At 38.3% G+C, this 13,044-nt stretch overlaps 1 protein-coding gene across 9 annotated transcripts in view; it reads left to right on the top strand.

The window, feature by feature from the left end:
• Positions 1 to 13,044, top strand: part of ZNF521 (zinc finger protein 521) — a 237,129-nt gene that overhangs the window by 3,791 nt on the left and 220,294 nt on the right. The window lies entirely within an intron of this gene.

Raw genomic sequence — 13,044 nt, 5'->3', positions numbered from 1 at the left:
CCGCTTAATGCTCTGGGTAGAGATGACAGAGGTTTCTTCACAGTGTCTTATTTACTATTTTTCAACTAAACCCAGGCAGTAAATCAATCATCATCTGTAATTATTGCTACAGTAATTACCTTTAGGGAGTAGGTTATCATTCTTGGTGGCCTTTGTTCAAATATCTTTTTCATTTTCCCTGTTTTATTTTTCTTGAATCATGTCCATTTTTGAGTGGATTAATGGCATTCTGAAAGCAGTCCGATTGTAAGATTTCTGCAAGGGCTGATAGTGCGATTCATCAGAGAAGTTGAAAGGTGCTTGCATGGACATAGCATTTAAATTCATTGATAAGAGTCTGCCCGTCGATTATTACATCTTAATTTTTAGTGAACAAACAAAAGCTGTAAGTAATGTTGCCAGGAGAATTTCAACCTTACTTCCAATGCAGTGTTTATTTAAATTCCTTATTTCTTAAGTATTACTGTTTTAGTCAGTACAAAATATAGTTCTAGAGTTTAAAAATAAACAGCATTTTAAATAGCTTCTCTGAAAAACTATTATTTGAATGTATGTAAATGAGTTATTTAAACTCAGGAGTGCTGTTTTACATCTAAATAAAATACAGAATTACACATTACATTTCCAATTTGTCATGTACTTAGCAACCCTTTCTGGGGGGAAGATATAAGAGGTATTTTTGATATGTCTGTCACTTTTGATAACTTAATTTGAAACTTATATCTTAGGGGAATACTGATACAAGGCCGGTAAATACATTAAAACAAAATGACAATCGAGTTTTTTTATACGCATGAAACTAACGTTCATCTGAAATGGTGGGTGTTAAGAACTTGGTAATGACTAAATTTCTTCTGTTTCTTGAAAATACATTTTTTTGAATTACCCTGGTTTCTGTTTACGTTCCTTTTCTATTTCTTTTTCTCTCTCTTCCCCACCCCACCCCCCACCCTGCACCCTCTGTTTTGGTTCCTTGCCAACTTTGGTCTGACTGTCCCCCCCCAACTCTTGCTGATGATTGTGTCTCAGATTTGAACCTTGGAAAGAAAAAAGGCATGGCTAACATTAGATAAGCATCTTACAATTTAAAAATAATAAAAGCATCTTTCCAAGGAAAAATAAGATTGAAATTACTTTCTGTGAAAAGGACTGTCTCTTAGAAATATACTACAGGGTTGTGGCAGAAAAAGAAGAAAGTCTCAAATGGAGAGTAAATTATTGAACTTTCTGAACAACTCTAATTCGAGTATCTTATTTTACTTTAGGAAGGAGGAATTAAAGTTAAACTGCTGGGCTCTTTTAGGCAGAGGAAGGATCGGTTGCATCAAACTCATCAGTCCTGACCTACATTTAATTCTACTGATTAATTTATCCCATGTCCTTTGCTAGTTTCTGAAAAAAAAAACAAACCCAAAAAACAAAACAAAAAACCCCCCAAAAAAACCAAAAACCAAAAAGAAGAATCTGTTAGGTATCATTGACCCGATCAAGATCACCTAATGCCTTTGGTGGGGAGGGAGGATGGCAAGAGAAAGGCAGGTGGGGGGAGATAAATCAGAGATACGATACCTGTGTGTAAGCCCCAAAAGAGCCACTGTGCAAATGAACAGTATTGAGGAAGGGCAATTGGTAGGACTCCTTAAACTCCCAGCACCTAAGGGCAGCACCATTCCCTAAGTACAACCGTGCTTGAGACCCCCTGAGATGAGAAAGCAGGGAAGAGGGGGGAGCAGCTCCCCCCTATCTTGTTTAACTTGGCCATTTGAATGGTAAACTTTTTTTGTCACTTGGCATGCTTTGTAGAAATCACACTTAGGTTACTGACTGCCTTCCCCCGCCCTCCCCTTTCTGGTTTATGGGGTTTTAGTTTTGGGAGGGCTTGAGGTTTTTCTGTTGCCCTTACTACCGGCTTTTGATGAGAAACTTTGTTTAGCAACAAAGGTACAAAAATATAGTCACTTGCAAAGAAAACCAGCTGTTCTTTATACAAACCTGAATGAAAATGTACTTCTACTAAACACTAAACCCGAGTTTCTCTAAGCTAAAGTCAGGTAATATTCATTATGCTAAAGTCAGTCATGAAAAATCACTGAAATTGTAGGTGTTAGAGAAACCATCACACAGAAACCAGAACAGCCCCACACATTTAATAGAAGCGGTAATCTCGGAACGTGATTTATTTTTGAAAAAAATGTAAAAATATTTTGTTACTACTTCAGAGTAAATTTTTACTCATTGTAATTTTGTATCCCACATTTGACCGCAGAAATAAAATTACTGAATTCCTAGAAAGATGAGAAGGAAAAATTTAGCAGTTGTATTTTACAAATCTATGTTCTGCTTAAAGAAGGCTTGTATCTTGAAATATTTTGGCAAGCCCGGAGCATCTCTTAAAGTTGTTCCCTCTTTTTGAGGAAACCTAGGTCCTCTTTCCATCCTGACTGAATTCACAACTGCAGCACCATTCGTGCAGAGTGTTGGTGGACTGAGTAAATATACCTGTGTTGTAATGCAACTTGTTTTCTCATCATAAATTCGAAGCGAGAGGATGTTTCTTGCAAAGAGGTGCAGGTGATGTGGGGTGGTACTGGGGAAGGTAGAACAGTAGCAGATTAGAACAAAAGTCCTACTTCATAGCAGCAATAGTTCAGAGAGAATTTGACATTTGGATCCCCTTCAAACAGTAGCCTTTACATTTCTGTGTATCTGTCAACTATTTGAATGTTTATTCTCAGCCCCAGCCCTTCCCAGCTTCTAAATTGCACGGACTAGACTCAAAAGTCATTAGATTGTCTGCTGATTAGACTACAGTCAATGCAGCATAAACAAAAACAGCAATTAGTATTGGCATGATTTCTGTGAACTTAACTTAAAGTTTCACTATTATCAGTCCAAAGAACTTTTTCTGAACGGGCCATTTTCAGGAACTGTGTTATTTTGGCATCATCATTTTACAGGGAGGGAACAAAAAATTCGTAAGATTCCATTTGGCCTGAAAAGCAAAAACATCTGTGTGATGTGTGAGTGGATTGCTGGCTTCTATTTGGCCATCCAAAAAAGGGCAAAAAATACGATATCGAACATAAAAGAGTACACGAAAAAAACAAATTACAAAAAGGATTTAAGATTACCATCTTTTTATAATGGAGGCTATTTATAGTGTTCTCTTTTCAACTTGCCAAGCATGCCCCAGCTCCTTTATAGATTAAAAAAATCCGTAACAACAAAAACATCCCTAACCTTTAGTAATATTCATTGACTTTGGCAATGCATAGTGGTATTGATGGTCTTGATTAGCTGTGGGATTACGGTAATGCTACCCAGTCATTTTTGGGGCTGGCGTGAGTTATATTGACCATCACCGTCTACTTCTTGGGAGCAGGTACTATTAGGAGTGAGCATCTAAACAGCTGCATCTAAATGGCTACTGGTTGTACTGCTGCTTTCCATAAGGGTGAAACCTTGTGAGAAAGATAATACTAAGAGGCTTAGAAATACTGCATGTTTGGTTTGGTTGGATTTTGTTTTCCGGAGTTGCTGTTAACTTGTGTAACGAGGGAAGCTGTCGGTATGGAGGCACTTATCTAACGTGTGTAGGATAACATTATCCGCCATGATCTAAGATGTCTTGAAGGGCTTTATGTTGCTCTGTAATTCGTTCAGTCTAATTTACAACAGGTTTAATAGCTCTCATTTCTTTGTTCTGAAACACGATTCAGTATTTTGAAACTCACGCATTTTGGGGAAAAAATATCTTCCTTTTGAATAATCGTACGTGATGAACGGAGCTAGAAGAACTGTTAACATATTATACAGACCATATGGATTCAGTGTTTTTTCTGTGTCAAACACTGAAAATAAGGTATTTGGAGTTGTTTTTTCAGATTGATTAAAATACAGTGTAAATGCTGATACCTTAAGATAGACCTCTTCGCATCTTTTCCCAGCTGTATTTTATGGTTTCCATCGGTTCCTGTAGGGCTACCAGAGCTCAAAATCAGTCCCAGCTGGGGGTGGGGAAAAGGCACTATTTCACTTAAATCAGAACCGTGGCATATATATGGATGTATGTATATTTTTCCCTGAAGGGACAAAATACAGATCTACAAAGAATTAGGCCTGTCTTATCGGGTGCTGTGAAAATGTACATGTCTGTTTTCAAATATATGTTGCAGCGTGTTACTACCAAGCACTGAAGTTTTTCAGTTGCTTTCTTTATGAAAGCCAGATAGCACAAGAGGAGCTTTTAAATACTTTTAAATCGTAACGCAACACTTGGCATAGGAGTCTGACAAAAGATGAATGTGCAAATACTGAAAGAGGTGGTGAGGTTTGTTTTTGTTTTAGCCTTAATTTTAGACAACTTGGGTTCTATTTCACCTCAAGTATGAGTAATTATGCTAGTTTAGCAACTATTAGAGATGAAAGAAATTCTGTTAGATATGAGTCTCCTAAACTTCAGTAGCTTTAGTTTTAGCCAGGATAATGATCAAGGAGTAGTTAGCCATATGCCTAGGGACTATGCTGTAGCAAAAAAGATAGGTCTGATCTTGGGGGTATCCTTATTACAACATGTTATAATTAACATATTTATTCCACCCTCCTACTTTCCAAAAAAAACCCAACCCTGCTTTACGTTCTTCTGTGCACGCATTAATAAGACTGCACAAAATTGCTCTCTTCCAATGGATTTTGGAACCAGGACTGTTGTCCTCCCTATTTACAATACTCAACACTAGTTAACAGTGGTCACACTTTTTTATTGCCACTTCACATTCCTTCCGTTTCAAACACTTTTTCCCTCCATACTGCATAATTACTGAGAAAAAGGCGCAGAGGATTTTTTTGTCCCCTCCTTTTTCAGGATTTAGTCTAGGTTATCCATGTTCTTCTGGTGTATGCACATTTGAGCCTTTTAGAGCCTTTTAGATTATCCTTTAGCTAGAGTGATGCCGTGCATGCTATACCACAACTTTTCTTTGTACAGTTGAATCCATATAATGTGTTCTAAGAAGGGTTGTAGGATTGTTACCAATTCTGCACAATTAATGCCATCTGAAATTTTTAGATATCGGGGGCATGTGTTTTTGTTGTGTTGTTTTCCCCACTCTTTTTTATCATGAAAGCAAGAGAGAGGGGTGTTTTTTAAGTGATTGATCTGATACTTTCGCTTTTAAATATAGGTGCAATTAGGTGCAATTTTTCTTTACCAAGGTTAGGATTTTTAGTCCTTCAAGATTTTTCAAAGTCATTTATATATCTGTTGGTATAGTGACTTCCCCCCCCCCCCCCTTCTTTTTTAATGTGATAGGGGCTTACTATAGTTGCTTTAAAAACAGAGTATCGGTAACTAGTTAGCCTTCTTACAAATTTGGAAGTACTAGTCGTTAGTTAATCAGCCTCTTGGCTGAAGCAGAACACCTTTTTGCTCTGAGGATGAATGGGTAGGATGTTGACAGTGAGGGTATTGGCGTTTTCCCTCCTTCCCAAACCCCATTTTTGGAGAGCTTATGCTCTCATGCAAGGCAATAACCTGCAAGAGGAATTCTGTCCGTACCTAACAGGAAGTGCGAAATCTCTCTCCTAGTTTCTTGTACAGGCGCTTGGTGTTACACACGAGCATAGTGCACTTTTATGTTTAAATGTCCTGGTTAACTGCACAATAGATGGCTTTTGTATACAGTCCCTAAAACTTGTTGTGTCCTTACTATTATTAGGTTGTGTTTTGCCAGGAAAATATATTTCAAACAATGAATTCCAGGATAATTGCTTTTTAGTTTGATTTTTTTGTTGTTAACTTCTTTTGATAACCTATCAAATTCAGCTTCCATGATTGACTCATTAACTTCTTGAAAGGAACTTTAAAAACAAAAATAAAATACCTGCTGTGTTGCTGGATGAGATGACATGATGTAGTGAGGCAGTGTCCTTGGGAAGACTAGGCTATGCTTTGATCAACAAAACTTTCTCTGGCATCGAATTACGATGGCTGGGTTTTTTTTCCCAGACAGAGTCAAGTGAATTTCTAACTTTGATAGTGGCAGGAGGAAGGAGGAGGGGGTGGGGAAGTTAATTATTTTCCACCTCCAAAGAATACAATTGCGAGGAAGGAACTTTCTGATTCACTTGTTCCAGGACAACAGGATGTCAAGATCCATGCCTGATGTAACGTTTTCACTACGAAGATGGGAGGAGGAAATGGGTTGCTATTGGTCTGTGTGTGCAACTGCAGGGAATGCTGTGTGTTACGTGACTTATAAAGAACTACAGCATAGGATGAGATTCGGTTAGTGATTTCTGGTGAATCGGTTGAGCAGAGGAGTTGCTCGCCACATACAAATGTAAATCAATGAAGAAAGGTCAGAAGGCTCAAAGGCTAGGTCCAAAAAAGGGGGCTTGCATCCTGTAAGATGCTAGTGCTGTACTGCTTAGTTTTCAGGTGTCTGGTTGTCTAGTGGAATAGTTATCTTGCACCAGGTGCTTGTAGTCTTTATGTAATTCATAGGTAGTTTAGAGGTTTATGAATGTTGTTGAGTAGGACCTACCTTAAGGAGATAATAGGAGAAACTTGGAAAGAATAGCGTGTCTTAGCTCCTCCCCTGTTCTAAATGTGTGTGTCTGTCTTAGTGCAATAGCGTATCTCATAGTATCCAGCTTTTTGGAGATAGGGGACAGGTGGTTCCTCTCCTCCCAAGTTAGAAGGAATTGAGGGGTTGTGGTGCTGCTCTTCCTCTCCTCTTTACTGAAGAGGGAAAGTTATCTGCTCCCCTAGCATGTGAGAGGTGGGAGTTATGTTCTGTGCTTTGTCTGAGGGTGTTTGATTCTGTCTCACGGGGAGTACATCAGTCATTACACAGCAGTATATTGTGCTATGAGTGCGTTGCCCTTTTTTTTTTTTGTCAATGAGGTTTCCCTTTTCAAAAGTGTAATTAAGTATTTGTTGGACAAGAGGGTGAGGAAGAGCATTTATACACAGGACTTACGGCTCTAATGGCTTGAGTACCAATGGAGAAAGAAGAGACCTGGATCCTGGTCTGCCAAGTACTTACTGCCTTATTACTTCTGATGAATTATTTCAGTGAAACTAGAACTGAAGTCCATGTGTCCCACTTCCCATATGGGTACCCTAACCACAAGGATAAGGTATCATGCTAATTCTCCTTCTTTCTAGTTCAGTGAATATTGTAGATGAGATATGGCAGCTTCAACAGCAATGAATGAGTGCACCTCAAGTCTGTGGGTAAGTGCTCTTTGTTAGGAAGCTCATGACATAAGTACAAATCCTTCTGAGAGAAAAGAAAGTCGAGCTGGTGCCACCCACATCCTGGGTGAGTGATCTAACCAGTGCATGTGGGCACCAGGGGCAAAGGAAGAGGTATTTCAACGTACACATTTTCTGCCAGTATCTTGCAGCAACCAGAGAGGGTATGTAAACTGTGAAAAAACAGCCCATGAGACTGCGCCCAAAGCCAGGGCAGGCAGGAAAATAATTATTCTTCCACTAGCCAGCTGGGGTGGGGCTTTGGTTTGATTTCAGCATTGAACTACGCAGTACTGAAAAAGCCTGGATGATAAAACCATAGGTACTGCCTGACCCGAGTGGTGTCTAAGCAGAACTTCTGGCAATTTAGATGCAGTGTCCCCTCACTAGTTTTTGGGCTTCTAAGTTGCTTTGTGGATATAGGTCAGAGTGCTATTCTACATGACAGACAGTCATGTATAACAGGGCAGAGAGTTTGAGGGATCAAAAAGAAACATAAAAACCCTGGTACACAGTAGATAGAGATCTCTGGTAAATCAGGGATAATCTCAGTTGAAAGGAGGTGGGGTTTTTTGACTCAGATAAATGTAAGTCTTCAGGTAATAGAGCCAAAGCATGCAGCTGTATTTTGATTTGGTGTTGGAACAGTGTCAGATGACCCAAACTCCTCAATTTAAGTCCCTCATTTTAGGCACATAAATAAATTACTTAATTTTAAAAGGCAGTGACCTTTACTGTAGATCCTCATAGCCCTTCCTTACATCACCTGTCTTCAGACTTGTGTAACGTTGGTTACTTTGACGTTCTGTGATCCATGCATCAGTTTGATTCAGATTGGTCTCTCTTGCTGAGTTTAGGCTTTTGTAGACAGTGTTTAATGAATTTCCTGTTTTCTAAGCACAGTTGAAAATGCAGGTCCGTAGGAGTACCAGAAATTCTTAGTTATGTCCCTGTGAGAGAGTAAGAAAGCTTAGGTGGTACTTCAGTGTATTGAGGGGAATCACCCTGAAAGCATTCTTGTTAAGTTCCGGGTTTGGTGATTAGGCTTAAAATTTATCTTAGCCTTCTGTCTTTGCTCAAAACGGGCTGGATGCCCCCAGTCACACTGTCAGGAATGGAAGTGGAGTACTCAGTTTGAGATAGGCAGGACAGCTAAAAAGTCCTGACTCTGGTACTAAGAATCGACTCCCAGAGAGATTCCCTCTTGCATTGCTGATTCTCACCATGGACCTCAATTTGACTATTTTTATTTAATTTTTTATACTTTGATCTATTATAATCTGTTACATTGCATGATAGAGAGTCTTAGGGTTGTCTGGAATTTACATGAGGTTTATAAAAAGCTTTAAGATTCTGTGGAGAAAAGTACTTTTTAAAATATACTATTATTAGTTTACTTTAAACAATAAAAATATGAGTAAAAGATGCATGGTTAGGGAGGCAAAGTTAGCATTCTGGGCAGGACTAATGAATCTACTACCTCAGCTATCCAGAAGAAGATATCCCCTCCACCCCTGGCTTTGGGGTTTCTGTACAATCCTCCCTCTGCTGCAGGAAGGAGCATCTCCTGCCTTTTCTGCACACAGTGTTATGTAAAACTGGACGTCTTTAGGCTGTCACATTTGGATACTGTCATCCTTGAGATCAAGGGTTGGAAGCATATCCGAAGGATTTCTTAAGCATAATTTCTTTCCACTTAAGTGTATTTATTACTTTTATGTTTATGTGCTGCCTAGGAAAATACTTTATTTTAGCATAAGAATAATATTTTCCAACCACTGCAGTCTAATTGGGAACTCCTACTTCAGTCTTTCTACAAGAAGAACATTAGGGGAAAAAAAACCCAAGCTCAGTGTTGGGATAGACTAAAGAGAGGAGTAAAAAATATGAATGCTATGAGGTGCTTTGTCTTCTGGAAAAAGCAAATGCAAGAAGAAAAATGCTTTATATAACTGGAATCTTTTAAGGAAAATAATGATTTCCAGGTATCAAAAGAATAGTGCTACAATGCTGGGGAGGGTAGAAATAAAAAAAGGGGTATGTCAAAGCACAAAGGAAAACAAATCAGAAATACAAATATTCATGCGTATGATTAATTGAATTCTTGTAGAGTTGCAGCTACACACACAGAACTAATTTTCAATAGACTTCTGGAACGTAGATATTTGAAATTATAATATACCGATGCATTTCTTTTTCTGACTCTGCTCCCACTGAAGTAATCAGGTGCATATACATTTGGGTGTCAAAATGGTCATCAGGTTTCTGGCTAGTAGCTGATAGATGTGTATTGGTACTAGGTGAAACCCTTCAGAAAACAATACTTTTTCAGTAGTTATAAACTTTCATGAATGCTGGGACATTATGAGGCAGCCTGAAGTGGTTGTTGACTTCCAGGAGTCACCCACTGAATTGCTGCTCACATGTGACATAGCCACGTGTGAAATCCTGTGCTCGCGTGTGTCAGCCAGAAGAGTTTAAAAGGTGAGTCTTAGAGCACCAGTGGTACCTAGGGAGAGGAGAAAGCAGAGGAGGGTGTAGCTCTAGCAGGTGGTGCATTGACATGTGATCCTGCATTTAATACTACTCTGTAACTTCTTCAGTTTCAGTTTTGTATCCTGACTGAACCCCTATGGAGATTTATTTCCACAGCACATTATTGCAAAGTGCGAAACGTCATCAAAATCCATTGAATTTAATAGAGTTAGAGGGTACTCAGCACCTCCTGTAACTGGGTCTTAAATTTGCCTTCTGCTATGTGATTAATCTATCTAATCATACTTAATATCTACCTGTAGATGGTGGCAGTATGAACGTCCTCTTGGTTTTTATGTGGCCAGGAGGAGGAGGGAAAAGAGAAGTAGAAAGATACTTCCAGAAATCACAGACATTTCTAGGTACTGAAATAATGGCACACACGCTTTATTTCTGTTCTGTCTGGGTAACTCGGTAAATTGTGTATTGATTATGCTAATACAGCTGGTGTCTCTATTACTTGTCTGCAGAAATTATTCAAACATGTAGATTGAAGATGCACTTGGCAAAGTTACCATCCTAAGAAAAAGGCTTTTGTGCAAAGATGGCTTTAAATTGAATTACTAATCATATGCTAATGGAAATTTATAGATTAAGTATTGAATTATAGGCAATGCAAAGTGCAAGTTAAAAATATGTATTCTAAACTTCCTATCCCAACAGTCTTAGTTGCTATATTAGGTTTATTTTCACATCTCTCAAGGAATATGTTTTAGGAAGGGATAAATCAATAGCAATCTATTTTTATCGTTTATTTTGGGATATGTGGCTTCTCTTGCTTTGTTTAACAAGCTGAGAAGAGGCTCAGGCATTTGGGGCAGTTCTTTTTTTTCTTTTAATTTATTAACCCACCTAGAATAGAAGAAAATAGACTTTTCTCAATTATCTTTTGCTTTGATTTTATTATGGTTTGTTGTAGCTCAGAAGCCATAAATCTTAGCAAGATTTCTCCAAAAGGTTTCCCTTTCAGTGAAAATGTCCTTTTTCACATTTCTAATTTTATCCATTTCTTTTCCATACAAGGTTTTTCCCAGCATCAACCAGAGGTGACTTGTGCTCTTCCTTAGCGTGCTAAATCTACAGATTAACTCTTCAGTGAAGGGGAATCCTGGTTAGTCAGTAGAATATGAATGTGTTTATTTTGTACTAACTTCATAAAATAATCTCCCTCCTTTATAGGCTAACCATGTGTCCCGTGAAGAGACCCTAAGCAAAAGGGGTGAAATCCTCATTGATCAGCAGGTGTTGCTGTAGAGCAGTCAGGAGACTGATTCTATTTTTAGGACCTCTATGTCAAAATTCCCACAGGTTTTCCTCATTGGCTCTCCTTGATGGTACTACTTGATTTGTTGGTTGTTTTTGGTGTTTTTTGTTTGTTTGCTTCTGGTTTTTTTTTTCTTTTAAAAAGAATAGTTGGTCTTAGTGTTGACATTCAGCAGCCTAAGCATCAGAGGTGCTCTGAACTGAAACCAGGGTTTGCCTTGAACGCTGGCCATACCAAAGCTGAAATGTCCTAACCTTTCATATAGATACAGCTTCAGTTTAGAGATATGTTTTTTTTTGTGGTAAAATTGTAAAAACTGGTATCTGTCCAAACCACAAGCTTTTATAACGGGGGATAAAACTGACGTGCTGGAATTCTGTTTTCCCTTACTGAGATTTTTTTTTTTTAAATTGCTCTCAAGAAGTGTGGTGTCACAGTTGTTGTGGTGATCTGGTCTTTTTTAGAAATTTTATTATTTGGGTTTCCTGTTTGTTTTGTTTTTCAAAAGTTGCACTGCGAAAATACATAGTAGAGGCTTGATGGTTTGTTGTTTTAAGGAACAGATAAGTCAGCTGAGAAATATTTCTGCAGCGAAAAAAACAGGTGACCTGTGGTCATAAGCACATAATTGTAGGGACAAGGAATATTGTTGCTTTCATGAAACATTACTTCAAATGTATCTAGAATGTATCTAGAAGTTCAGCAGTAACATCACTTATTCATGATCTGGATTAATAAGCTATTGTTCTGGTTTCCTGAGGCCTTTCCTTTTACTAGTATTCTATTGCTTTGTTATGTAGAATTTGTCTTACCTTATGCTATGATGTGGTATATGCTGTAATGAAGATGACACCCCTATGCGCAATTACAGTCCTAAAGTATCAGTAATTTTGATGTTTGAAGTAATAATAGTGCATACACACTGCTGTTCTTTCTGCATATCATCCTTGTGGCTTTTTTTTTTTCATTATATTTCATTATATTTCATGCTAGTGCTAGAGAAATGTTTCTGCTTAGCAAAATTTAAAACATCTCACTATATAGGTTCTGTTTAAAGTTGCCTTCCTCTCATGGAAGAAAATGGTATAGTTAATGTTTAAGAGAAGTTAGTGTTGGCTGCATGTCATGCTAACTTTCATAGTCAGGTGAGTTTAACTTTGGTCCAAGAGCTGAAATAGCAGTGAAGTTTTCAGGATCTGGTTGTGGAAAGGCATGAAGTGCTAATTGGGAGCTTATCTGATGCTACCAGCTGTAGCTTACTTAATGTAACAAATACTAATACTAGCACAGGAAAATGAGATGCTTTTTGTAGTTGATCTGTGCTAATGCTGAGATTTCCCTAATTCTGTGGGTTTTGCGGGGTATTCCTTTTACCATATTTCCCCCTAAATGCTGTTTTAATTTTCCTGACAAATATGTCAGTCTAGTTGAGTATTATTAGCAAGTCTTTGTGCTGTGGCCTGTTGTGACCTACTTGGTTCTTTTGTGTCTGAGAGTCCTTGAAGGGCTTGAACAACAGTTTAGAAAGATGCTAGCCACAGTTACCTGCTCTAATGCTTGTTTCCTTTTTTCTAGTGTAATAAAGACATAGTGGTCAGCCTTTGTTGAAAGCAAACCTCAGCTCTCACAGAATTTTCAGATCCCTAAATAGCAGAGAAGTTTAAACATGGGGTTTCATAAGGCATACGCTGGCATGTTTTTACGTTACAAAATTGCATATGTGAAAACAGTTTGTTACGCAGTATCCATGTTTGTTTTTTCCATTTGAAGACCTAAAAAGGTTTGGTGTACCCCTCAGTTGGCAGTGCAAAACTGAGCACATTTCAGTGTGCAGTCACTTCCCGCTAGCAGTGAGAGATTCTGGTACTGCAGCTGGTGGCAGTAGACAGTCAGTACAGAACAGCAGAAAAGATGAAATCTTGCATTTTGATTTGCATACACTTACAAGTGGCGATCTGCTTTAAACAAGCAGATCTTGTTTACT

The sequence above is a fragment of the Phalacrocorax aristotelis genome, chromosome 2 (genome assembly GCF_949628215.1).
Source record: "Phalacrocorax aristotelis chromosome 2, bGulAri2.1, whole genome shotgun sequence".
Taxonomy (NCBI): Eukaryota; Metazoa; Chordata; class Aves; order Suliformes; family Phalacrocoracidae; genus Phalacrocorax; species Phalacrocorax aristotelis.
The sequence above is the reverse complement of the archived record's forward strand: the minus strand, read 5'-3'. Positions and strand labels throughout refer to the sequence as shown.